The 25,428-nt window shown below is 37.8% G+C and overlaps 1 protein-coding gene across 3 annotated transcripts in view; it reads left to right on the top strand.

Moving 5' to 3' along the window:
• RAB30 (RAB30, member RAS oncogene family) overlaps positions 1-25,428 on the top strand; it is a 994,958-nt gene that overhangs the window by 84,248 nt on the left and 885,282 nt on the right. The window lies entirely within an intron of this gene.

Here is a 25,428-nt window from a genome sequence, read left to right as displayed (position 1 = left end):
ATCCACACTCCCAACCTCTATAGCCTTGTACAACCAACAAATTAATGATCTCCACAAAATTATAATTATATCTGTCAATGCTCCACAACCCTCTGTGTACACCAACAGTGACATTTTAAAGTGCTGTCACTCCTATTGTAAACGCTCTCACTCCTAATACAAGAAGACAAAGTGCAAATAAGAATCTGTGCAATAAACAACTCACTCCATACTCTATTTTAATGTTCTTCATATTGACCACTGGTAGTCTAAGCTTTATGAATTCCATCTTGCATATAATAGCCAGCCATCTTCCAGAAATTCAGGGCAAATTCCACATCTCCAAACAATTAGCTGAACAGGTTTTAGCACCAAGCCCTTCAAAGGTTTCCTGCTGTTGAGAAGACCGCTCCTCTACTGGCATTCAAGGATTGAGGGATGGCTAATCCTGTTCCATTGCTGGTAAGATAAGTTATCCTTGGAGAAAAACCTTCCACACTACTTTTTGCAGTTATTTAAACTATGTATTTGTGAAAAACAAATAGTTTAAAGCTATTGAAAAGTATTTTATTGATGGTCTTGTTACTGTTATTTACTTTTAAGTGAGGGCACTCTTTTTAACCTCTGTTTTAAAAAGTTGTTCAAAACTACTTTTTGTGTTTAGAAACGGTGTTCATTTTACTTTTTGGGCATGGGGAAAGTGTTCAAAGTGCTTTTTACTGTGTCTTTTTTTAGTTTGTTTTTTGGGGAATGGTGACTTTTTTGTTACTTTCCTGTTTTACTGACAAATGCTGCTATCCTTTCCCAGGAAGTAAGTATCATTTTTAGCTTGACCATGGAACACACTACTGGCCCTTTTGGTTGAAACTTATTCCAGTCACCAAAAGTTAAAGTTAATTAGGCAGCCTAAGTCATCACAGCAGCCTGTTAATTTACCAGAGAAGCAGGTGGATGTCTCTTCTGTTTTAAAATCTGGTTCCTCAGTGAGCAAGGGAGAGCCAGTTTTGTCTGTCATGATAGCAAATATGACCCTGCTTAACCAGAATGTTATGCCCATGAATGAGGAAACTGTTGCTGGCAATATTAACTCTTGTGTGCTTCAAAATTTCTGTCAAAGAGACAGAAAGCTAAGCCTGTAATTTTTCCTATGTCAAGTTTCACAAGACAAGAGTCTTGTGCAGACTATTGATCCTTGTATCTTGTATGGTAGTATCTGGTAAAAGGAAAAGGGATTCCTGATGTGGAATCTGTAGAAGAATGTGAAGGGACATATGCAGATTTTTCTCTTCAGGTTTCTGATTCAGATTCTGAGGAGAGTATGGTATCTGAAAGTCTCAGGAAATGTGAATTCCTCAAAGTGATAATTTCCAGAAAGCAGTCAATGTTTTCAGTGGGAAACGCTCAGTTCCTTAGAAAATACTGTGAATTACTGTAACTGGAATGTCGAGAACCCTCACCCCCCCCCAGTGCTGTCAGCATTGGAAGTTGTGTTTGTCGCATCCTCTGGTTTACCTGAAAGTGAGTCTGCTTCCCCTAATAAAGCAGAAAGAATTTGCAAATGTTTTTAAGTCTTAAAGTTTTTATATATTAATCCCAGACCTGACCTAGCAGCTAAAGCTTTAGTTACTTCAGCTTTTGCCAAAGATTTTGCTGATTATGATCCTTCTTCTGACAAGAACAGTAAAGTCATTGTTAAGTTTGTGAAAAAAAGTTTATACCTCTGCAACTTTGATTTTTAGAATTCTGAATTGTCAGGCTTGCTTGATTAAGTTTATATCGACTAATTGAGAAGGCATGAGGAATGCTTTGGCTGCAGTTTTATCTTATTAGGAAAAATCTGCTTTGCATCGTCTAATTTCTTCTGTTTCTCAGGTAACTATTCATTGTTGTTTGAAGTGCGTTTGTGACTCTGTAGATACTGCTTCCAGGGCTGTAGCCACTGGTACTGTTTTGAGGAGGTTTGCCTGGCTGCCTTCTCAAAACTTCCCAGATGATGCCAAAAATGAAAATTTGAACTCTCCTTTAGAAAGAGATTTTGTTTTTGTATCCTTCACAGTAGAAGTTATCAAAAATGTGATGGGAAAGGTAAGCTGCTTCAGGGGATCTCTCAGATTTTTAGTCCTCCTCTTCTAAATTCTCCAAGTGATTTTTTTTTGTCCCTTGTCCAATTTTAGCAAGAAACAAAATAAACAGTCTCAGCAGATTGCTGGCAGACATATGTTTAAAAAGCAGTGGCTCTGAGGTGCCAAAAATAAAGCAGGAACCCACCAGAATAAAGTCAAACAAGGCAGAAGACTGTAAAAGGACCTTGTCCCCTACCACATCATGGCAGTCCTTTCACCCTTCCAGAAGGTTAGAATCTCCATTTTTCTGTTTGGCAGCAGACTGTTACAGACAGATGGGTACTGAATGTGATCCGTCTAGGTTACAAATGGAAGTGGGAGGAAATTCCTCCTTTCCGGAGGATTCCTCCTCAACCACCAGACCAAACCCCTCTGTTCCGTCTTGCCCTACATCTTATGCTGTCTCAGGGGGTAATAGAAGCTGTTCCTCCTTCCCAGCTGGGAAAGGATTTTTATTCAAGACTGTTTTTAGTGCCTTGAAAGAGAATGCCTGAAGATCAGCGCTGAATCTTTCTTTCCTAAATCAGTTTCTGATGGTGCCAGCATTCAAAATACTTTCACTTAAGAACCTGATACTCCATCTCCCTCATTTGAGTTTTTTATTAACATTAGATTTAAAAGGTGTTTATCATAACATTCCTGTTCTTACAGATTTCAGGTTTTCCTTAAGGTTTTGTGTGTCTGTATCACATTATCAGTTCTCTGCCTTAACCATTGGAATATCCACTGCTCCAAGAGTATTCACGAGTGTCTAGCTCCTGTCATGGCCCATTGCAGGCTACAAGATATCCATATTTTTCCATATTTAGACTACTTGCATGTCTTTGTTTCAAAGTGTCAAGAATCTATCACCTGGGTAAGAGATATTCTACTCAGCCTGAGATTCCAAGAGAACATCTAAAAGTCATTTTTGACTCAGTCACACAGGATTGTGTTTCTGGAGTGCCTGTAGACACCTGAGTAAAAAGAGCTTTTCTTCCACAGGAAAAATAGACCCATGGTTGGATTTATTCCACGGGGTTTCCAATCAAGTTGTCATAACAAGGTTATACTTCAGGATTCTGGGACTCAGAACATCCATGATTTTCATGATACCTTATGCAAGATTCCACTTGAGAAAGATAAAATGGTATCTGAAGTCTCTTTGGTCTCAGCATCAACACCCATTGGGGTTTGTGAAAAAAAAATGACTTGATGGAGACATCAAATATCCATGAGTCCAGGTCCGTCATTCTCCCCTCTTGCTCCAAAGCAGTCAGTCACTACAGAAACCTCTGACTTTGGGGATAGGTGACAAGGGGAATAAAAGTTCAAGGTCTCTGGGACAAGAATGACAGATGAAAGCACATAGATGTAAAAGGGATGCTAGCTGTTATCAAGGATCTCCTCTCTCTGAATCATCTGCGGTCCCCAGGGACTCTTCAAGTAGTTATAGACAATAACACAGTGATGTGGTATTTAAACAAGTAAGGAGGAACCAGATCTTACCCCCTTTGCAGACACGCCATGTTAGCTTGGGATATAGCTTTACAACACACTGTCAACTCTATAGGCATGTTCCATTCTGTCAGAGCAAAGCTGGGTGGCAGACCAGCTGAGCAAGACAAAGGGAGATCCTCATGAATGGTAAGTGGATCATGGGGTCTTAAAACATTTGATTCATCCATTAGGAATTCATCATGTAGACCTTTTTGCCTCCTTTCTAAACAACCAATTGACAAAATTATGTTCCAGAACTCCATGGAGGAAGACCTGGAAGGCTGATGATGCCTTTTCTTTTCCGACAGGAATGTTTGTGTATACTTTTCCACCCTTTCCACTGATATACAGGGGACTTCTTAAGATTTAGAAGGACTCTCCAAAGATCATTGTGGTGACTCTTCTGGCCAAGTCAACAGTGTTTCTCCCATCTTTTGGAATTGGCCTGTAGCAATTACTACAAGTTTCCTCACAGATTGGATTTACTTATGCAAGATCAGGGATATTTAACAACTGCAATTAACTGCCTGGATGATAGGGTCTTAATAACTTTTAGGCTCCTGTCTTCTGAGGATGTGCAGCTGGTAAAAAAGTTTAGAAAAGTCATATATTATCAAATGGAAAATGTTTTCTAGTTGGTGCCAACAAAACAACCAGCACACATTCAGGGCTACTGCTTCTTTGGTTTTACAGTATCTGTATGAGTTACTATCTTGTCTCACTTCTCTGTAAAGGTTCATTTGTCAGACATTTCAGTATATCTGCACATGGAATCTCATGTGAAAATGTTTTTGAAAGTGGCATTACATAAAAACCTTCACATTAAACCAATGGCCCCTCCCTGGAATCTTAATTTTGTGATAGAGAATCTAACACTTGCTCTGTTTGAACAAGCTCATTTGGCTGGCTTGAAGTTTACACAGAAAACTGTTTTGATAATTGCTATGACATCTGCAAGAAGAGTATCTACGTTGCAAGCTCTTATGGTGAGTCAACCCTATCTCATCTTCCACAGAGACTGGGTTTCCTTGAGAAATAATCTTTCTTTCATGCCTAGAGTGTTATCCAAGTTTACTTTAAGCCAAGTCTATCTGTCTGTCTATCTTAACAGAACAAAATCTTTGAGAACTTCAGATCAGTTGTCCATTTCTTGTGATGTAAGAAGAAGAACAGCCTGTTACTGTAAAAGGAGACTACTTCCAAATGCTTATCTCAAGCTATTACTCTTTTGTTATTCCCACCTCAACAAAACTATTCCAGGCAGGGTCAATGCTTATTCTACATGGGTCTTGGCATCCTCTATGGCTTTTTGGAATGGGTTAGTCTCTAGAAGTCTATAAGTAGCAACTTGGTTCTCTCTGTATACTTTTACAGTACATAAAAACTAGACTCCTTTCTAGGTCTAAGACAGGTTTTGATAGGACCATTCTCTGGGGAGAACCTGCCCTTTCCACCTACCAGGTTTTCTAAGCTATGGTAATCTACCCTTGTAGTGTAGGCTACTGTGGCAGTGATCAATGTGAAGAACATAGTACAGCTGTGCAAGTAAACTTGCCATAAATGTAGATGGCTGAATGATCACATTTGCAGTAGCCTGTCCCACCCCCAACCCCCCTGTCACCTTGTTTTTGGTGTGGTGTCAGGGTGTGGACATGTATTTTTTTTTCATTTCCTAACAATGTCTTCTCAAGGATTAGCCTCACTCTCTCAGTTGACATAAAAGCTCTGAAGGGCTTGACGCTCAAACCTCTCTTTTTAGTCAGCTCAGGTCAGTTTGACCTAACTAACATTTTGGGAATGTGGAAGGTGCCCTGAGGCTTTGAAAGCTGGCCGGCTGTTATATCCTATGCAAGATATAACCCATATAACTTAGGCTCCTATAGCAGTGATCATGTGAACATCCTGCCTTTATGGTAACTTTATTTACACAACTGTATCCCCCCCTACATACTTACACACTGATATCTCCATTACATTCAAAACAACATTATCAGTCCCACTACGTACTGTAATCCGAATGAAATTTGTTTTGTAAACTGTGCAGTTTTAAAGGGCATTATTCTGTTTTTACAAAGTTAAATACTGTGGTGGCGGTGCTGCGGTAGCGTTGTCGCCTCACAGTAAGACTTTGTCCTGTTCGATTCTCAGCTAGAGCGTCTTCTGTGTGTAGACATGCGTGAATGGGCACACCTTCGTTGAAGGTTCTGTGTCAGGGCTGGTAACTCAGCACGTAAAAATCTACTGCCAATCATTAGCAGACCGGAGTTCCGCTGTGGCGACCCCTAACCAGGAAAAGCCAAAAGACACAAACAAACAAACTTCCTTATTAACCCAAGTATGCTACAATATCCCTTACTTTCCTCTCAAATGTCTGACTACTGACTCCAACCTATAGCACCCATTAACAATTGAAATAGAGCTACTCTTACCTGTACCTTCTGTTCTGTGCAGCCATAGTGAAACAAATTCAGTGTGACTCCAGCAGCAAGCATCAAACAACTGCTTCCTATACTTTTAATTCTTTTCACTATACTAATCTTCTGTAATAATCTCCTTTGAACATTGCTATATACTAATAGCCACTCTCAACGGCAGTATAAAAACTGTATGCCCACTCCACCCTCCTCATTAAAGCATACTTTCCAAATGTCTTGTACTTCATTAAGTAATATGAAAAGAAAGCCGATCCCAACTATGATTATTGAATCACCGGTTGGAAATACAAAATGTTTCAAAATAATCACTGTCCTACTACTTGCTACTGTTGCTGCTACTATTACTACTACTACTGCTGCTGCTGCTGCTGCTGCTGCTACTACTACTGCTAGTACTACTACTACTACTATTGCTAGTACAACTACTACTACTACTACTACTGCTGCTACTACTACTACTACTACTACTACTACTACTACTGCTAGTACAACTACTACTACTACTACTACTACTACTACTACTACTACTGCTAGTACTACTACTACTACTACTGCTAGTACTACTACTACTACTATTACTACTACTACTATTACTGCTAGTACTACTACTACTACTACTACTATTACTACTACTACTACAACTACTACTACTGCTAGTACAACTACTACTACTACTACTACTACTACTACTACTACTACTACTACTGTCTGGAGACATCCATAGAAATCCAGGGCCACGAACAAAAGCAAATTAGTGTAATATGCATGTTTCCAAATCACCCCCCCCCCCCTTATACCAAACGCATGCAAATAAGTTGTATTAGTTGTGGAGGTATAAATGGCAAGCTTCGCCAACTCCAGCACTGGCTGTCACAAAATACCTGTGGCATCTGCACCCTAACTAAAACCTGGCTAGTCCCCATGCCCCTGCACTACACATTTACTTTCATGATTGTAATGTATTTCTCTAAATAAACCAAGGACCCAAACTGGAGCAGCAAACTGAGAGCAACAGTATTCACCTTTTGGAGAGCCACCTGCACTTGCTTCAGTCATCCAGCAGTAACTTGAACCCACTTAATTCTGTAAACAATAACAGTTTTCAACTTCTATCTCTCCATTACTGAGTTCTTACTTCTTTTTCTTTAACTTCCCAATTCACCCCCCCGTATCTCTGACTTTCTGTGATCCATGTACAGCTAACTGACCAAGGCACAAAACAATTTTGCCATTAATTTCTGATGTATCAGATTATTTGCAAAAAATGTAAATATTGTAAATATCAACACTTGAGCCATTCATTTATGTATTACATTCACATATTTTTCATTAGAAACTCTGTAAAATGTTTGTTTTGCATTAGATGTGTACTGCACAGTTCTCCCTTACATTCTGTTTCCTGCACTGAAACAATGTAATATGCTTGTATTCTCTTTGCCTTGCTTTGTAATTACTATTTTCACATTCTATTGTAACTTCTTTTCTATGGCTGAAATGGTGTCCATAATGAATTGGTCCACAATCCTAGTTAATAAACTTAATTAAAGAAAAAAATAAATAAATAGGCTTTTTTTTTTAATTAGGAACCTTCCATTAAGATTAAATTCCATGAAACTTCATTGACCCCCTTTATTCTGTGGAAGACTTCCATGGAATTTTTTTACTTGCTTCTTTTGCCTCGAGCCACCAGCTTGGCACATTGCAGTTTGCTTACTTACAGAGGCTTAATGTTTCTTAGCTTATTTGTAAGTAAAGCTGGAAACTACTCTTCTGCTGCTAGAATGTAAGCTGGAAGGGAAATCTTGATTGCTTAAAGTAATAATGGAAAGGGGGGTGGGAATCGCACTTTTATGTCATTTGCTGAAAAGATGCATTGTTTTTGAAATCTGTTTGCCCCTGCTGCCTGTCAATCTGCAGACCCATCCCAGGCAAATGGCCCAATCAGTATCACAGGGTAGAGGGTCAGGTTGTGGGGCCATCATACAGAGAGCCCTCAGGGGTGGTTTGAGGGTTCCTTCTTATGCCCTAACATTTTCATCAGTGAATACTTGGCTAGCAAAGTAGAATGGTGAGATGTAATAGGCTGACCGGGCAGGACATCCTTCACTTCCAAAAAGGATTTTGGCCATAAGCAGCCCTGTCTCCTCCAAACAAGCATGGGAAGGTGGTCTCCCAAGTCTCCAATGAAGAAATTACACCTCCCTGTATGTTTCTTGAACACCCACAACCCTCCCCTCCTCCCAGTGAGGCACATAGCCATGGCCTTTCACTTGTCTATCACTTTGCCTGGCTTCTCCGGTGCCAGGACTGCTATTTGAATCCCAGTTGCCTGGGTCTCAGTAAGGGTTCAATCTCTCTGTGCCACAAAGCCAGGTGGAAAGTCACATTATTATTTAGTACATTAGTCATGTGTAGCCCTACTAGCTGTGAAATTTGAAGCCTTGTTATTATCAAGATTTTGGTGATTGCTCTTGTGAAAGTGTCTAAGGTTCAGTCTTGATATCAGGTCAGTATCTACGTGAGTTTGCATTTTCTCTTGGTGACTGTGTGGACTTCATCTGTGTGTGCTTTCTCTAGATAATTTGCTTCTTCCTGTCTCCCGAAAAGCATGGAAAAAAAAAACATGCTGGATAAATGGCTAAATAGGGTTAGATATAAACTAGTTCACTTACCTGGTAATAGATGAGTACATAAAAATCAGAGATGGTGATGAACACATACTACACATGCATTTCAGAAAACATTTATTTTAAAATCAATGTAGTTGTTGGACGGTTACAGGAAAAGTGCTTGGTGCCTTTTCACTCTGTAGCTGACGTCATTAAGTAGAGGCAATCATCATCATCAAAGCTAGCCTGAACATTTCAGTGCCCTCGGTAGAACTTGGGAACTAAGAAGCATCCAGCAAGACAAAGAAGATCAAGTGGATCCCCAAAAGAATTACTGAAGTCATGTTGTCCCATTCCTTGTCTTACCATCACTCTTTATGAATTGCATTGGACTGTAGTCGCAAGGGTTCATTTTGATTTCAGTACAACCAAACTACAAAAAGCATTTTATGATAAAAAAATCACAGAACCTTAAAATCTGTACAACCAAACTACAGAAAGCATTTCATGATAAAAAGAATCACAAAACTAAAAATGTACAAGGCTTCTGGGCCATATGGCCATTTATGCATTGCCAGTACCCACCCTTAGACCTTACCTCCTTTTTTGCAGTCATATCTGGGGTAAGTTTATGAATACCCATCTAATTTTCTAAAGCTTTCTTAAAGGAAGATAGTGCGTCACATTGTTTGATCTAGAATGGAAGTTTGTTAAAGATAAAAGGGTATCATTGTGTGACAACTTTGTCTCTCCAAAGTAATATGCTTAATTGCTGAAGCAGGTTCTGATCTGTACTTGTAGTATTTGCAACATATACTTACTATTTGTTTTTTTTTTTTTTCTTGTTCTGTATTTTTCTTGCTGAATTGCTTATTTATTCACTACATAGATATACTGCATATGCTTTGTTTGTGATCTTGTAAGGGCAAGGCCCCTAACCAGTGCAGAGTTAACCTGTAACTAAAATGAACTTGAATAAGCTCCCTAAATAGGGTCAAAGCAGCAGGTTTGCTGTCAAAACTAGCATGGAAAGACAGAGACATGCGTGAGAAATAAGAGATTTGGTGAAAAATGGTTGCTTTTTTTCTTTTTTCTTGTCTTAAGTGAGGTGAGCATAGTTAGTCATGCAGAGCATTAGTTTACCAAGTAAGCAAACTAGATAAGAAACTTTTTTTTTTGGTGGGGGGGATAAGCTGTATAGTGTAGTCAGTATTGCAGGGGTAATGTTGCTAAGCAATGTTTTTGAGGAAAAATCAACAGTAGGCATGCTAGATGTATGACACCATACTCTGCAAGTTTTAGGAGAGTTTAAGGCAATGACAGTATTATTACTAAAATTACTTCAACATGGAACTGTATTACATTAGTACAACCACAAAAATGTACAACAGGCAATGACACTGTGCAATTAACATTTTTTGTGTGCACATAAAATACCAGCATCTGTATGTTGCCTGTGGGCATGTCCTTCAAGCAATAAACTAATGAACATTTTAGGTTAAATGTTGCATTCCAGTGTGTCTCTCTCTCTCTCTCTCTCTATATATATATATATATATATACATATGTTGCAACTAGCCCCTTACAACTGCCCTATATTTAATTTCCCTTTTTTGTTCCATCTGTCCTGTGCTAATTTTAAACTGAATTCTTGTCATAAGTTCTGCAGTGTATTTTGATTTGGCCTTAAACTATAACCCCATGCTCCTATGTTAGTGCATTCTGGGCATACACTTTCAAGCAATACCAGTCGGACATTGTCTTACATCACTTGCAGAAGTCACCTGTAAGTAACCTTTAAGAAACCGAATAATTAGTTCCTAAAGTCTTTTTGCATAGTTCAAGCTTTCTAACCATGTGTGTTTTTTCCTAGTAAGGAATCATACTTTTTCAAGTTGTTTCAAGTGTCTTATTCAAAGGCTATAAAACACAGCATTGTATTCAATAATGAGTTGGATCATGAGATACAAGGTACATTCATAATGTACTGATAAGATATGGTTTTATGCAGTTTGAATGAACTGGACTTTTTTTATCTTGTACTGTAAGGTCTTTATGTTGTCTTTTTTTGACATCATTTCAAATTAGAAAAAATATTGTACGGAATCTGCTTTGGTGGTGCTGCAGTAGCGTTGTCGCCTCACAGTAAGACGCTGTCCGGTTCGATTTTCAGCTAGAGCGTCTTCTGCGTGGAGATATGCGTGAATGGGCGTACCTTCGTTGAAGGTTGTGCATCAGGCCTGGCAAGCCGGTATGTAAAAATCAACTGCCAATCATTAGCGGACCGGAGTTCCGCTGTGGTGACCCCTAACCAGGAAAGCCAAAAGATAAACAAATTGTACGAAATCTGCTTTTGATGAAGAGCACAATAAGTGACATCAGTCACAGCAGATGACTTGGCTTTATTCCTGTATAAAAGTGACTTGGCTTCTGTCTTGTGAAACAGGGAATATCTGTGGCATGCTATTTTTGTATTTATTTAGGCTGCCTTGAAAAGCAAGATCTGTCCTTCAGCCATTGTATTTTCACGACTCTTAAACAGCAATTGTGATAAGAGATTTCTAATCCTTTAACAGATACCCGGAGTCGATCAAACAACAGGAGATGAGCAACGAATTGGTGATTATTAATTATCTAGACTGACCTTGACTGATTCTGATATTTCTTTGCTATCTAAGGGATTAAATTTTGTGCCTTGCAACAGCGACTATTTAGAAGACGCTTTAATTGATTTAAAGCTGTTTGTTTGGAACTTAAATCTGAAATTGATTTTTAAAGATACATCTACTTCTGTTAATACATTGAAACAAACTAGTACTTTTGTTCCTGTTAGTGCTCCCATAATTACTGCATTTCACAATATTTGTGAGAAACAAATTAGAGAGCTGTATGTCACACACAAACGTACTAAGCAGTATAATTTAACTCAGCGGGAGTTTGATGCTTTACAAAGATTAAAAGAAAACTGTGATATTGTGATAAAACAAGCTGACAAGGGTGGGGCTATTGCTATTTTAGATAAGAATATGTATGTAAATTCTATTAATGAACTTTTGATGGGTGAGAATGTGCTACAGAAAATATCTTCTGCTATGCTTCAAGGTATTGTTCTTCGAGTTAATAGTTTCATTTAAGACTTGCAAGTTTCTAATATCTCTATAGATATAGAATTGTTTAATTTTTTTATCAGTCCCTCGCCCAATGACCCCTTTTCTGTACTGGCTTCTAAAGATCCATAAAAATGTACGGATTACACCTATGAGGCCTATTGTGTCAGGTACAGGCTGGGTCATCGGACCCATTTCAGCATATATTGAACATACGTTGAGCCCTTTTTTGAAAGAAGTTAGAAGTTATATAAAGGACACAGGAGAGTTTTTGAATACATTTTATAAATGGTATGAGATTAACAAATATACAGAATTTTACTTTGTAACTCTAGATATAGTCTCACTGTTTACTGTTATACCTAATGAGCATGGCATAGAAGCTACTAGACAATTTCTATGTAATAAGAGAATGTACTGGAAGGAAGATTGAGACAATCTGTTTATTGCTTGAAGTTCTTGAAAATAATGTCTTCATGTTTGAATGACAATTATATCATCAGAAATTGGGGTGGGCATGGGTACTGCCATGGCTAATACATATGCTAACTTAACACTTGACTATTGGGAAATGAATTTCGTTTTTGACAATAGGCATTTATTTTCTTTACATATTGCCTTTTATTCACATTTTGTTGACAAAGTCTTTTTAGTGTGAACAGGAAATGAACAAGATTTGGGAACCTTTGTACAATATCTTAATAGCACCACTGGCTTCCTTAAGTTTAAAATTAAACTTTTCTAGTGAAGAAGTTGTATTTCTTGATGTTTTTTTATTTAAGGAAGCAGATAGCATGCAAACTACGATACATAGGAAAGATGTACAGACTATTAGGTTCTTGCATAAAAATAGTATGCATCCCCCACATATATTTAAAGGCATAGTCACAAGTCAATAGTTGAGGGTGAGTAGATTGAATACTATAATGAACAGATTAAAGCTCTAGATAAGGAATTTATTGCAAGAAAATATGATGAAGGATTATTAAAGCATATCAGAAAATGTGTAGACCGTGAGAGACGTTTTTCAGTTAAGCCTTATTTTACATGGTTATCAGAGTTATAATAAGAACAAAGTTTCAGAGAAGAATTGTGTAAGATCTATATATTTCTTATGTAGGTGTATTCCCTGTTAACTATTTTTTGCATCTAGTTCTTAGTGCTTTTACTTAATTTTATAATATTGGCTTAGCATGCACACTTACAAGGTCTCCCCCCTCCTTTTCCCAATCCTTGCCGTTGAAATTAACTGCCACTAGCTGGCAGCAGAACACCACTAAACAGCTGAATCTTAGCACAGATTAGCAGCTCATCTTGTAAGCAAAACAGTGCTCTACAGTAATTAAAATTTTCCAGTATTACTGTCTACTGTAAAGTCACCCAAGTCCCTTCAAAGCAGTTATTTTTTCCATTCACTGTGAATAAATAGTGGAACACAGTAACTGGCATTATCCCTGCCATTAAACTACAGCGCTGCTTACCTTCATTACTTAGACTTGATACTTTTCCCCCCAGCTGTTACCTCCTAGGTAGGGCTCTAGATCAAGTTTCACTACCATCCCCCCACTGACTATCCTCCCTCCTCCCCTTCCCTTGATATTGGCACATTAGGCTTCCCCATTAGTTCTACGTCTAAACAAACAAAGTACTCTGAAAATACAGGTTAAAGCTATTTTCTTGCACCCACATACACAAGGTGCTCCGATATTATATATTAAAACTGTACAAATTTACTCTCGGTCACTACCTGCCCTGGAAGGGGCATACTGAGTACCACTGCAGTCTCGTGATCTGTGTGGGCCCTGCTCTAGGGTTACCACTTGTCCCACTTTGTGAGGGACAGTCCCTCTTTGGGCAGTTGTGTCCTGCGAAAAAGCTGAAAAAATGGCAGATGTCCTGAGATTTTTGTATGGAAATATTTCCTAAGTTTTCTTTCATAGTTTCATAAAACAGATATTTTTTTATCTGAAACACCTAAATGTTATATAAAATAGCATAAGCAACTCAAATGCTACACAAATAAGCTTTTATTTTGGCAAAAAGGTGAAGTTCTAGCCTTTGTACTGGTCATGGGTATGTTTTGTCCTGCAAATCTGACATTTTTACAGAAAATGTCCCACTTTGAGCATTTGAAAAGGTGGTAACCCTACCCTGCTCCGTTCGCCTCACAACGCTCCCCTACCCCGCCCCCATTTCCCACCTGCCCCCACTATACCCACATTTCTATATTTCTAACCTCTCATCACCTGACCACAGCCAAACCAATCAGGTACCTCATTCCATGGGTATGTACCTCAATAACAACAACTTTTTTTTTTAATAATGACATCTCCGGAGTTACTAATGAAATATCTAATAATAGCATACTCCATGGTCGGACACTTGAACGAGTTTGATGCGAAACTTTTTAAATGTAGAAAATACCAACTTGAAGTGTCCTATCTGCAAGAATGTGTTAATAAGAATATTGTGCCGAAAGGGTTACGCCGTTACCCTGGCGGCTTAATAAATAAATCAACATTTCATCTTGAACTGATAGCACTATTCAATCACCAGGGCCTAGAGTTTTTAGATGCATTGATAAAACATTATCTTACACAGATATCCACTCTCAAAGTGGATTTGGAATTGCTGGAACAGACTACAAAGAATGCTTCTGATTTTGAGCGTTACAGATATGAGTATTCCAGAATTTTTACCAACATTGATGCTAGTATTAATAAAAGCATTGAGATTAAAAGAAAAAAGATTAACAGGGATGTGAATGCTTATGCTAAAGCAACTGCTTACCCCCCACCACCGTTAGTGCCTGATGCCATGGTGGTCCAAGAGCAGCCACCTGGCCCAAGTGCTTCGAGTGGAGACACTGACTTGGAAAATGAGGATGATATAATCATTCCCCAAACAACAGAAGTACGCTGAAGTGAGCGCATTCATAATTATCAACAGCAGAATGGCCCAAGACGACAACCAAATTTGGGGGGGGGCTCTATTGCTCAGAACAATATGAACAATAAAATAGGAGACAATTTTCAGCAGGGTTTTTGGAGTACCCACACCGGCCAGCAACAAACAGCACAACCAAGGCACAACAAGAAACAAGCCCCACAAAGGAGGCACCAAAACAGAAGGAGGAGGTAGTCCAGTGCCTACCCAAAGTTTTAGTGAATACAGAAGGAGACTTCCATATCTTCAATTTTAGCTCATTGGAAGTGGATGAGGAAATGGCCAATTTGTTTGCCAAAGGGCTGACTTTTGTTCCGGACCACAGAGCTGATGTAGTCAGAACTGTTATAGACTTGAAAATGTTTGTTCGTAAACTCAATCTGACTTGTGAACTGGGACAAAATTTTGGACTTGCCAACAGTTTAAGAGTTTCAAGTCTGTTCAACCCGCCCCTCCAAGCGTCATTGGCTATGTTTGAGAAAATTTGTGAAATGGACATTAGGCATGCACTTAATTGTAGTGTAGCTAAGTATAATAGAAATAGAAACATCACTGTTAATGAACGGGATCTTCTCAAACTGCTTAATGTATGTAAAGTGAGGATTATGAAACCCGATAAAGGAGGGGGGCTGGTGTTTATGGACCAACAGGTCTATGAAACAAGAATGTTGAGTTTATTAAATAGTGATGTATATGTTGGTGCAAGCCAGAATGAGCTAAATGGGGCATATAATAAAATTAATAGCATGTTGAGCGATCTTTTTATTGAAGGGAGCATTGATGTGAATACATACCATTTTTGACCATGCTAGCCCCAGTAGTTCCAACATTGTTTGGTGCCCCTAAAATACATACAGATCTTAATAGTCCACCCTTTAGACCTATTGTGGACGGTAGGGGTTCTGTGACATATGCTTGTGCCAAGTTTGTTGACTGCAAGTTGAAACCATTTGTTAAGTCAGAGACACAAGTATGTCGAGACTCTTGGCATTTTTTGGAAAATATTAATGCACTAGAGTTCAATGAACATCACATTTTCCTTACAGTTGACATCAAGGACCTCTATACCTCCATTCCACACCAAACAGGAATCAAATGGGTTAGAGAGTTCCTTCACATAAGAGGGATGGAACATCAGCAAATTAATTTGATAGAAGTTCTCCTTGAAATAATACTGGATAATAATTATATTCTTTTTTCAGACAAATTGTTCCTCCAAAAGAGTGGTATTGCAATGGGCTCCAGTTGTGGGAGCAGTTTTGCTAATAGTGCCTTGGCCTATTGGGAAAGGTCCTTCCTATTTAATTGTACAACATACAAAGAACATGTGGCCTGGTACACAAGGTACCAGGGTGACATGTTCTTCTTGTGGAAGGGGCCGGTGGACATGATTAATGGGTTTATAACTGAAATGACTTAATTTACTTAATTCTTGGAATTTACATACCAAGTAGGCCAAAATGAGATTAACTTTTTGGACATCCACCTTAGTAAACACAATAACAATAGGCAATTTAGTTCTACCATCCATCGAAAACCCACATACTCTAATACGTTCTTACATTTCACAAGTTGCCATCCCCTCCATCAGAAAAGGGCAGTGGTTAAGGGACAGGCAGTAAGAGCAGCGAGGATGGTATCCAATTTCGATGATTTCTTAGAGGAGTGTAATCTCCTCAAAACAATGTTCTTAAAAAGAGCTTATCCTTTACCCTTAATCGATCAAGTGATGGAAGAGGTACCTAATAAAAGATCAATAGATTATTTTCAACCTTTGGTACAAGAAAAACAAGTTTACACAACCCCACCAGTGGGGAATGTTGTTAACATTTCCCAGGGAAAAGAAAATGTATTGAATGGGGCAACTAGTTTTGTAACAACCTATTCCCTAGATGCAAGTAGCATTAGGGAGATTATATGTAAAAATTGGTCGTTAATACAACAGGATATGTGCCCACTGTAAACATATTAAAGTGACTAATAAGGTTAACATCAGAGATAAGACCTATCAAATTTGGGGTAGGCATACATGTGATTCCAAAGGGTTAGTATATGGGGCTGTCTGCAACCAATGCGAAGGTTACTATATTGGAAAAACAGAACGAAAGCTCAAGCAAAGGATGTATGAGCATCAATATAGCATTGATAGGCAGATCACTACAAATGCCCTAGCAAGGCATATAATAGAACACCCAGACCATAAGTTCAGTTTTATTGTCTTGCAAAAAGTAGACCGTAGCAGCAGGGGTGGCCCATGGCAACTTAAACTCGAGGAAATAGAATTGGCATGGCAGATCCGTACTATGGCTTATATTATGCCGGGTTTAAATGAATATGTATCTATCAAATATTTACTCAAAATAAAAGCCTTAGCTAGATAAGTAATACAAGCCTTTTTGAATAAATAGATCCATTTAGGATCTTTTAATATACATGGTTTTAAAAGTTAGTAATTTTAAAGTAACTATGCTACCATCACAAGGCTGGGTGATTTGGTACTTTTAATACTGAGATAAATTAGGCTTGAGAAAGTTTATTGTCTAAGGTTTACTGATTTTAGGAAAACCTATGCAAAACAAATCTCTGGTTCAGCAAACAAATGGTTACTTGTGGTTTTTTATTGTTGATTTTTTTTTTACTTAATTAATTGCTTGATTAGACTAACACTGTGTATAAAAGGCATTCCTTTTCACGTGGGATTGTATCTTGTATGTTTTTCGATGGTCTGAAGAAGTTGGCTTACCTTTTGCCAACGAAAGCGCTTACCAATAAAGGAGTTTAGTTCTACAAATCCACTCTTTTTTTTTTTTCACTAGTTTTGTTTTTTTGTCAGTAGGTACCTCATAATAACAATAATTTAGTCACACCGCTACCTGACTCACCACCTGTATCTGACACATTATTCCTACTAACCACACGCCCACCTTCTCCTTTATTCCTTAACCAGCTTACTACCAACACCCAAGCATCACTTACATACAACATGCAAATCACTCTAGTATCAATCTCACTAGTTCTCACAACACTAGCCTGCATCACATCCATCCAAAGTAATATACCACTAGACAATTCTACATTCCATACAACACTTAATTCCATGCCTACAAAAACCCACACAAACGTCTTTATAAATTCTGCAATATTTAATGATAGCGCCATATTTTATATATATATATATATATATATATATATATATATATATATATATATATATACCATATTTTACATATATATATATATATATATATATATATATACCATATTTTATATATATATATATATATATATATATATATACTATATCTTATATATACCATATTTACATATATATATATATATATATATATATATATATATTTTATATATATATATATATATATATATATATACTATATTTTATATATATATATACACACACACCATATTTTATATATATATATATATATATATATATATATATATATATATATATATATATATGTGTGTGTGTGTGTGTGTGTGTATAAGTTCCACACACTAAGATGCAACACTATAAAAGTATCACCTAGAGCCAAAGAAGAAGTCACACACACAATCAAACACCTACTATCACTCACAAAGACACTACTTGCTTCAGGCGACATGCACCCAAACTCAGGTCCACATAACACCCCGTGTATATCCAAACAAACAACAGACCTATTAATTCTTAACATCAATGCAGGAAGCATAGCGAATAAACTACCTGACCTGCATGCATTCATAGGCCACTACACTCCTGACATACTGACCATTACTGAGACATGACTTAAACCAAATATCCAAAATGAAGAAATCCTCCCACCAGGCTATAATATACTAAGACTAGGTAGAGCAGGTAAAAAAGGAGGTGGAGTAGCAATTCTCTTTAAAAATACACAAAATCTCCAACCTCTGCAAACCCCTGTACCTAAATTCAAAAATGCTGAAACACTAGGTTCAGTTCTCTGCATAAACAAAACAAAAAAAAAAATCCGTATCCTCTGCTGCTGCTACATGCCACCAGGAAACAACACTTCCATAATTGAGGAAATTTTACAATGGTCTAGATATAATCTACCACAAGAAAGTATTCTGCTAGGTGACCTAAATACTGACTGGTTATCCTGCAATTACTGCGGTGGTGGTGCTGCGGTAGCGTTGTCGCATCACAGTTAGATATTGCCCATTCGATTCTCAGTTAGAGCGTCTTCTGTGTGTCGACATGCATGAATGGGCGTTCCTTTGTTGAAGGTTGTGCGTTAGGCCCGGCAAGCCAGCACATAAAAATCTACTGCCAATCATTAGTGGACTGGAGTTCCGCTGTGGCGACCCCTAACCGGGAAAAGCCGAAAGACACAAACAAACATCCTACAATTCCACCTGCCCCTCTAACCGCATAAATCTCTATGGGTTCTCACAACTCATTGATGAACCTACCAGAATAGATAAAAAATCACAAAAACAATCCATACTCGATTGGACACTGGTCAACTCTTCCAAACAAAACTACCAGTCAGGCTGTCTACCAGATAGTCTTAGTGACCACCTCCCCACATTCCTATTACGCAAACGCACTAGCTTACCCAAGCCCATAGTTCATAGGCAAATCCGACAAGACCGCAACCTAAATCCTCAGGATCTTAACTCAATTCTAAGACAATGTAACTGGGAATCTCTGCTAACCTTTGGACTAGATCAGGCAGTCATTTACTTTAACAGTACTTTTACCAATGTCCTCAACAGTATTGCCCCAACTAGGAATGTCAAAGTAAAAGCTAACTATGCACCATGGCTAAATAGGGACACTAGAGCCCTACTAAAGTCCAGAGATAAGGCCTGGAAACTCTGGAAGAGGGAAAACACTGCCCTATCCAAATAAACTTACCAACAACTTAGGAAACAAGCCAAAAGACAACCCAAACTTGACAAACAGAACTATTCCCTTAATGCCCAAACAAAACACTTAAGAAACCCACAAAAATTTTGGCAAGTCATCAACTCCTTACTGAAACCAGGCAAAACTACCACTCCTACTCCCAACTCAGCCAATAATGGCATGGATATAGCCTCTCAATGTAACCACCATTTCACTGTCTCTATTCTAGCCTTATTTAACGAATTATCCAAAAATAACCATTCATATTCACCAACCAGACATCCAAACAACATTCCCCCTAACTCTCTCACCTGTTCCTGTCTCATCAATTAAAGAAACTCCTTATGAAACTTAAACCTACCACCCTTGCAGCTGGTAATTTACATGCCAACTTCCTAAAAATGGCTGCTGAATCCATATTCTACCCTGCGTCCATCCTCACTAACCACCCCATACAAGAATCCTGTATCTCTCAACTGTGGAAAGTGTCATACATCATCCCTCTTCATAAAGGTGGAAATTCATACGACTTCTCAAATTACCGTCCAATCGACATTTTATCTCCCCTTTCTAAACTTCTAGAGAAATGCATTCACTTTCAAGTCATGAAATTCCTGGACACACACAAACTCCTGTCCACCACACAACATGGCTTCCGGCCACATCACAGCACAATTAGTGCTCTTCTTTCCTTTACTAACATAGTTAACCAACACAGGAATAATAACTTCACATCTGCCATATTTCTGGATCTCTCCAAGGCTTTCTACATGGTCTCACACACCATGCTACTAGATACTCTAGCCACCCTATCCTTTGCCCCATCTACTATTGCCTGGTTCAGGAGTTATCTATCTGACAGGCAGCAGTCTGTCCAATGGCAAGCTATACTTTCCCCTCAACTTCCAACTCCCATAGGTATACCACAAGGCTCAATACTAGGCCCACTTCTCTTTTCTATTTTCACCAACAACTTGCATACCACAACCAAGCAGGCCTCACTTATACAGAGTGGAGATGATTCCACTCTAATCTTCTCAGCCCCTTCCCTCCCCTCCCTTCAACAACTCACCCAAGAATCCTTTAGCTCTGTTGAAAAATGGATTACTGCCATCAAACTTATCCTGAACACCAACAAGACTAAATTATTGTTATTTACCCCCAAACAAATCAAAAACCACTCCTCTTTCCTGTACTTTCACTTCCAGAAATGGTACCACCATTTCCCCTTCAACCCACACCAAACCTCTGGGCATCGAAATTGACAAAAACCTTCACTTCAATGTCCATATATCCCAAACTATCAAAAAGGTTCACAAAAAATGGGTACACTTTATAGGCTCAAAAACTTCCTCTTAGATCAAGCTAGAATCACCCTAGCACAAACTCACCTATTGTCCACACTAATGTATGCAGCACCTATTCTTACCCATATCAGAAAAACAGACCTGGATAAACTTGACTCATGCTGTAGTAAGACTGCCAAGTTTTCTAACAACACCTCCTTCAGAACACACCACTGTATAGCTCTTGGGGACCTACAATGGTTAGAATTTCCGCAACTTCTTAATTTCTACCAGCTAGTCATTACTTACAACATTCTAAAATATCCTGATAAAACCCCATCACTAGGGCAACTACTAACTCAATATATAGCAAATCGTCCCCGCTGCTCTAATGACAAATCACTCCTCAGTATCTCTAGAGCTAATAATACCACAGGAAAAGCACTATTCTCCCACACAGTTGCTAAAAACTGGAATAACCTCCCCCCTTCAATAACAGCAAGCTCCTCTACCTCATACTTCAAAAACACCATAAAAGCACATCTACTGAATACCTGGTTATGTCCATGTATTACATAAAAATAAATGCTTCCTGCCTCTCACCCTCCATTAACAATGATGTCTTCTAATTACTTCACTGTAATGCTCTACAGTACTAAAAGTTAAGCTATCGCTAGTCAGTAGCTCATCGACCATGATCACTGCTGACATATATTCTGCGTGTATTCATATTTCTAGCCTGGAAATATGAATAATGTTGTTTTAATATGTCTTGTCTGTCCATGTAAATATCTATTATGTCTTGTCTATCTATAAATTCCCACATGTAAAGTTCTGTTGGTGTTCTTCACTGCTAGCTTGTTCTTATATTTCTGTTTAAAACATGTATTATTGTTACAGTTGTGGAACTTTTCTACCCGGGCCTCCGCTGTAAATGGACCTAGTCTAGTCGGACTTTCCCGGTAAACAAATGTAATATGTTATGTTGTTGTGTCTTTCGGCTTTTCCCGGTTAGGGGTCGCCACAGCGGAACTCCGGTCCACTAATCATGGGCAGCATATTTTTACATGCCGAGTTGCCGGCCCTGATGCAGAACCTTCAACGAAGGTACGCCCATTCATGCATGTCTCCACACAGAAGACGCTCTAGCTGAGAATCGAACAGGACAACGTCTTACTGTGAGGCGACAACGCTACCGCAGCACCACCAAATGTAATAGAAAAATAAAATAAAAATAAAATAAATAAATATATAACAAATTATAATACTGGGACAAAAGGTGTCCTGAATATAGTTAGAAATAACTGGACTATTCTAAGTGCTCAGTCAGAGCTGGTAGACATAATGGGTAATGGTCCATCTTTTTCTTATAAAAGAAAAAGAAGTCTTAAGCAACAGTTATATTTTAAAGAGCTAAAGAATACTAATATAGTTAGAAATAATTATAAAGCTGGTACTGTTCCATATTTAAATTGTACAAACTGCAAGTTTATCTTAAAAGATAAGCTTTTTAAGCATCCCGTAACTCAGGAGGAGTTTGAAATGAAATGCTTTGCAACATGTAGTACTGAAAGTGTGATTTATTTGGCAACTTGTCTAGCCTGTTCTGCATTCTATATAGGAAAGTGTAGTAGGAGATTAAAAGAAAGAATAACAGAACATGATTTTTATGACCAATGCCCCGGCAAAGCACTGTTTAGAGAAAGGCTTAGACCATACTTTTGGATTTAGGGTTGTCCAAGTAGTGTATCCAAACGTTAGGGGTGGTGATTTTAAAAATAGGTTGGAAGTTGCAGAATATAAATGGATCTTGAAGCTTAATGCAGATCAGATCCAGGGTTTAATGCGGCAGTTAATATTAAACCTGTTCTAAAGGAGTAGCAGATGAAAATATAAAGTAATATGTACTAATGTTAAATAAGTGGTGTAGTGATACAACTCTTTCCTGCTATGCAGGAGATTTGGGTTTGATTCCCAGTCAATGCTTGTAAAAAAGCTGTTTTTACTGTCTTGTTCTCATTACTTATTTAATTCAATTAATGCCGTAATTTAATGTTTTATTTTGATAGGATGGCTGTGTCATGTGTTTTATATAAAAGAGCTGGGGTTTAATTGTTTTTATTCATTGCTCTGAAGAAGGGTTGTTTTAATCTGAAAGCTTTGCATGCTTTTACCTTTGTGATTTTGATGGATATTAAATTTGCTTCCTGACTTTGCTGGTTTGTCTTTTTTCCTTTTGGATTTAACCCTTTTAGCTCCCATTCAGACAATTAACCTTCTACCAATGGTTGCACCAGTTCCTCACAGGGATTAAATGTATTTTAGGCTGTCCTTAAGAATGATTACTTGGAGAAGAAAAAAAATATTTTTTTAAAGGAAAGTAATCTCGTATCTGTTTTACAGTGTTGCTGTATCTGATGGTACATGACTTTAATTTATGATTTAGTGTCATGACGAAGAATAATTGCATGACATACATTTTGCCCTTCACAGTATTTTTGGACTGCTTGAACCTGAAGTTAGCTTGTTAACAATGGTTGTGCTGATGTTGGTTTTGGACAGCCTGGGCCTGGTAACACACTTTTACACATCCTCATGGGTTTTATGTAACTGCTAAGCTGCCTGAAACCAGAAGAAATGCTTTTTGTAATTTTTCAGATAACTTGATCTTGCTGGCAAATGTTTTACTGCTTGCCTTTATGGGATTGTGCCAAGAGCATTATTTCAATGTATATCCTCCTGTTGTGCATTTATTATGCCTGAATTTTGGTTTACTGAATGCTGACTGCATTTACTTGTATATTTTTGATTTCTAATGCATGTAGCTTATCTTAAGAATGGACTTGCAGTTTTGCCAATGTTTTTTAAAATATTTAATTTCAGTTAGCAATAGTCAGAAATAGACATCTCATTCTTCTAGGAATAAGGATCAGGAGTTTTTGCAGTTAGCCTGGTATTACATTATGTAGCCTGGTATTACATTATATATATATATATATATATATATATATATATATATATATATATATATATATATATATAAGAAAATGTGATGTAAGGCGAAACAATGAAGCCACGGAGGGAGATTCAAACCAACAAGTTTATTCTGCTATAACATTAACGTTGACACAATTCGTTGTCACAATACGTTTTCGTTTAAATTACTTCGTCAGATGTGGGCGTGCAATACCACACTAGACAGAGATCGGTGTCTAGGTCCAGGAGCACCAGAGAATTTCCAGAGAGTTAGTATACGTAAAGTAGCAGTGGTGTGGGGGGGCGCAGGTGGGCTTGCCCCCTGCAAAAATGACTTTAAAGTGTTTTTTTTTTTTTTTTTTTTTTTTTTAATATTACCGGTTCATTGAACCAGTAGTCACTTTTGTTTAAGTGCACTTTCGCTTAATTGGGCCCATACTTTTTCTTTTCAAAAAAATGATCTTTCAGTAATGAAAAATAGACCCGTATATATATATATATATATATATATATATATATATATATATATATACATATACACACACACACACACACACACACACACACACACACACACACACACACATATACACAGTTCCATTCTTAAAGTTATGGGAGTTGACACACTGACCTGTTAATTATAAATGTGAACATGTGATGGAACACTGTTTTAGTCACCAGATGAACTTTCACTGAGGGTGGGTATTGAGTGGATTCTGGCTATTATGGTAAAAACACTAATGTTATTGCAGTAAAACAGATGAGGGAGACTGTAATTTGAAAATAACCTAAACTAGTAAAATAGTTTTAATTTTAATGAGGAAATAAATCAAGTGAAATTTTTTTTCAAAAATGTAAGAAGCGTAATTTACTTGAGCATTCTGAGCCATGGAACAATTGTGCCTTCAAGAACTCATTAACCTTTTAGCTGTTTAAGTTGCTCCATTTTTTTAAATAGTTATTGTTAACTACTGTACTATACTGCCATGCTGTTTCATACTCTGGTGTTTGCTCAGGGCTGTACATCTCTTCAACTTTCCATGCATCTCAGGAGTTGCTATATGCAAATGTGTATTGCAAAGAAAGCCTTTTGTATATGGGGCCAAAGAAATGGAACTCTCTTTTGTCTTAATGTTAGAATGTGCTCTGACCTACATTGTTTATTTGTGCAATTAAAATATTTTAATCTGAAAAACAAAGTCACTTCTAACTGCTTCATTGCATAATTTAGTGTTCCTTTCCCCCAGTACCATTCCTAAATGGCTGCCTTCACTTACTGCTTACCCTTTCTGACCTTTTGCCATTGTTACTTTAGTGTTTATAATTGTACCTGTTTATTTTGTAGCTAGCCTACACATTTGTCCATAATTAGTAATTATTCAGTGAAGTCCACATTTATGTAAAGCTAATAATCTTGCTTGTGCTATTCTTCTTTGGTGCCTCTAGGATTTAAATTTTAAAGGTCTCTTGGGATTAAGTTACGCAAGCAGTAAGAAATTGATCGTGTAAATCTATTATTTTTCTGCTTTACTTGCCTGTCAGCTGACCATTAGCTGCTCTCAATCTGCTCCTGTTCCCCAGTAGCCTCCCCTGGGCGTACCTTTCAACCTTG

This window comes from Protopterus annectens, chromosome 5.part0, assembly GCF_019279795.1.
Source record: "Protopterus annectens isolate FY-2018-M chromosome 5.part0, PAN1.0, whole genome shotgun sequence".
Lineage (NCBI taxonomy): Eukaryota > Metazoa > Chordata > Ceratodontiformes > Protopteridae > Protopterus > Protopterus annectens.
This window is presented reverse-complemented; position numbering and strand designations above follow the sequence as displayed.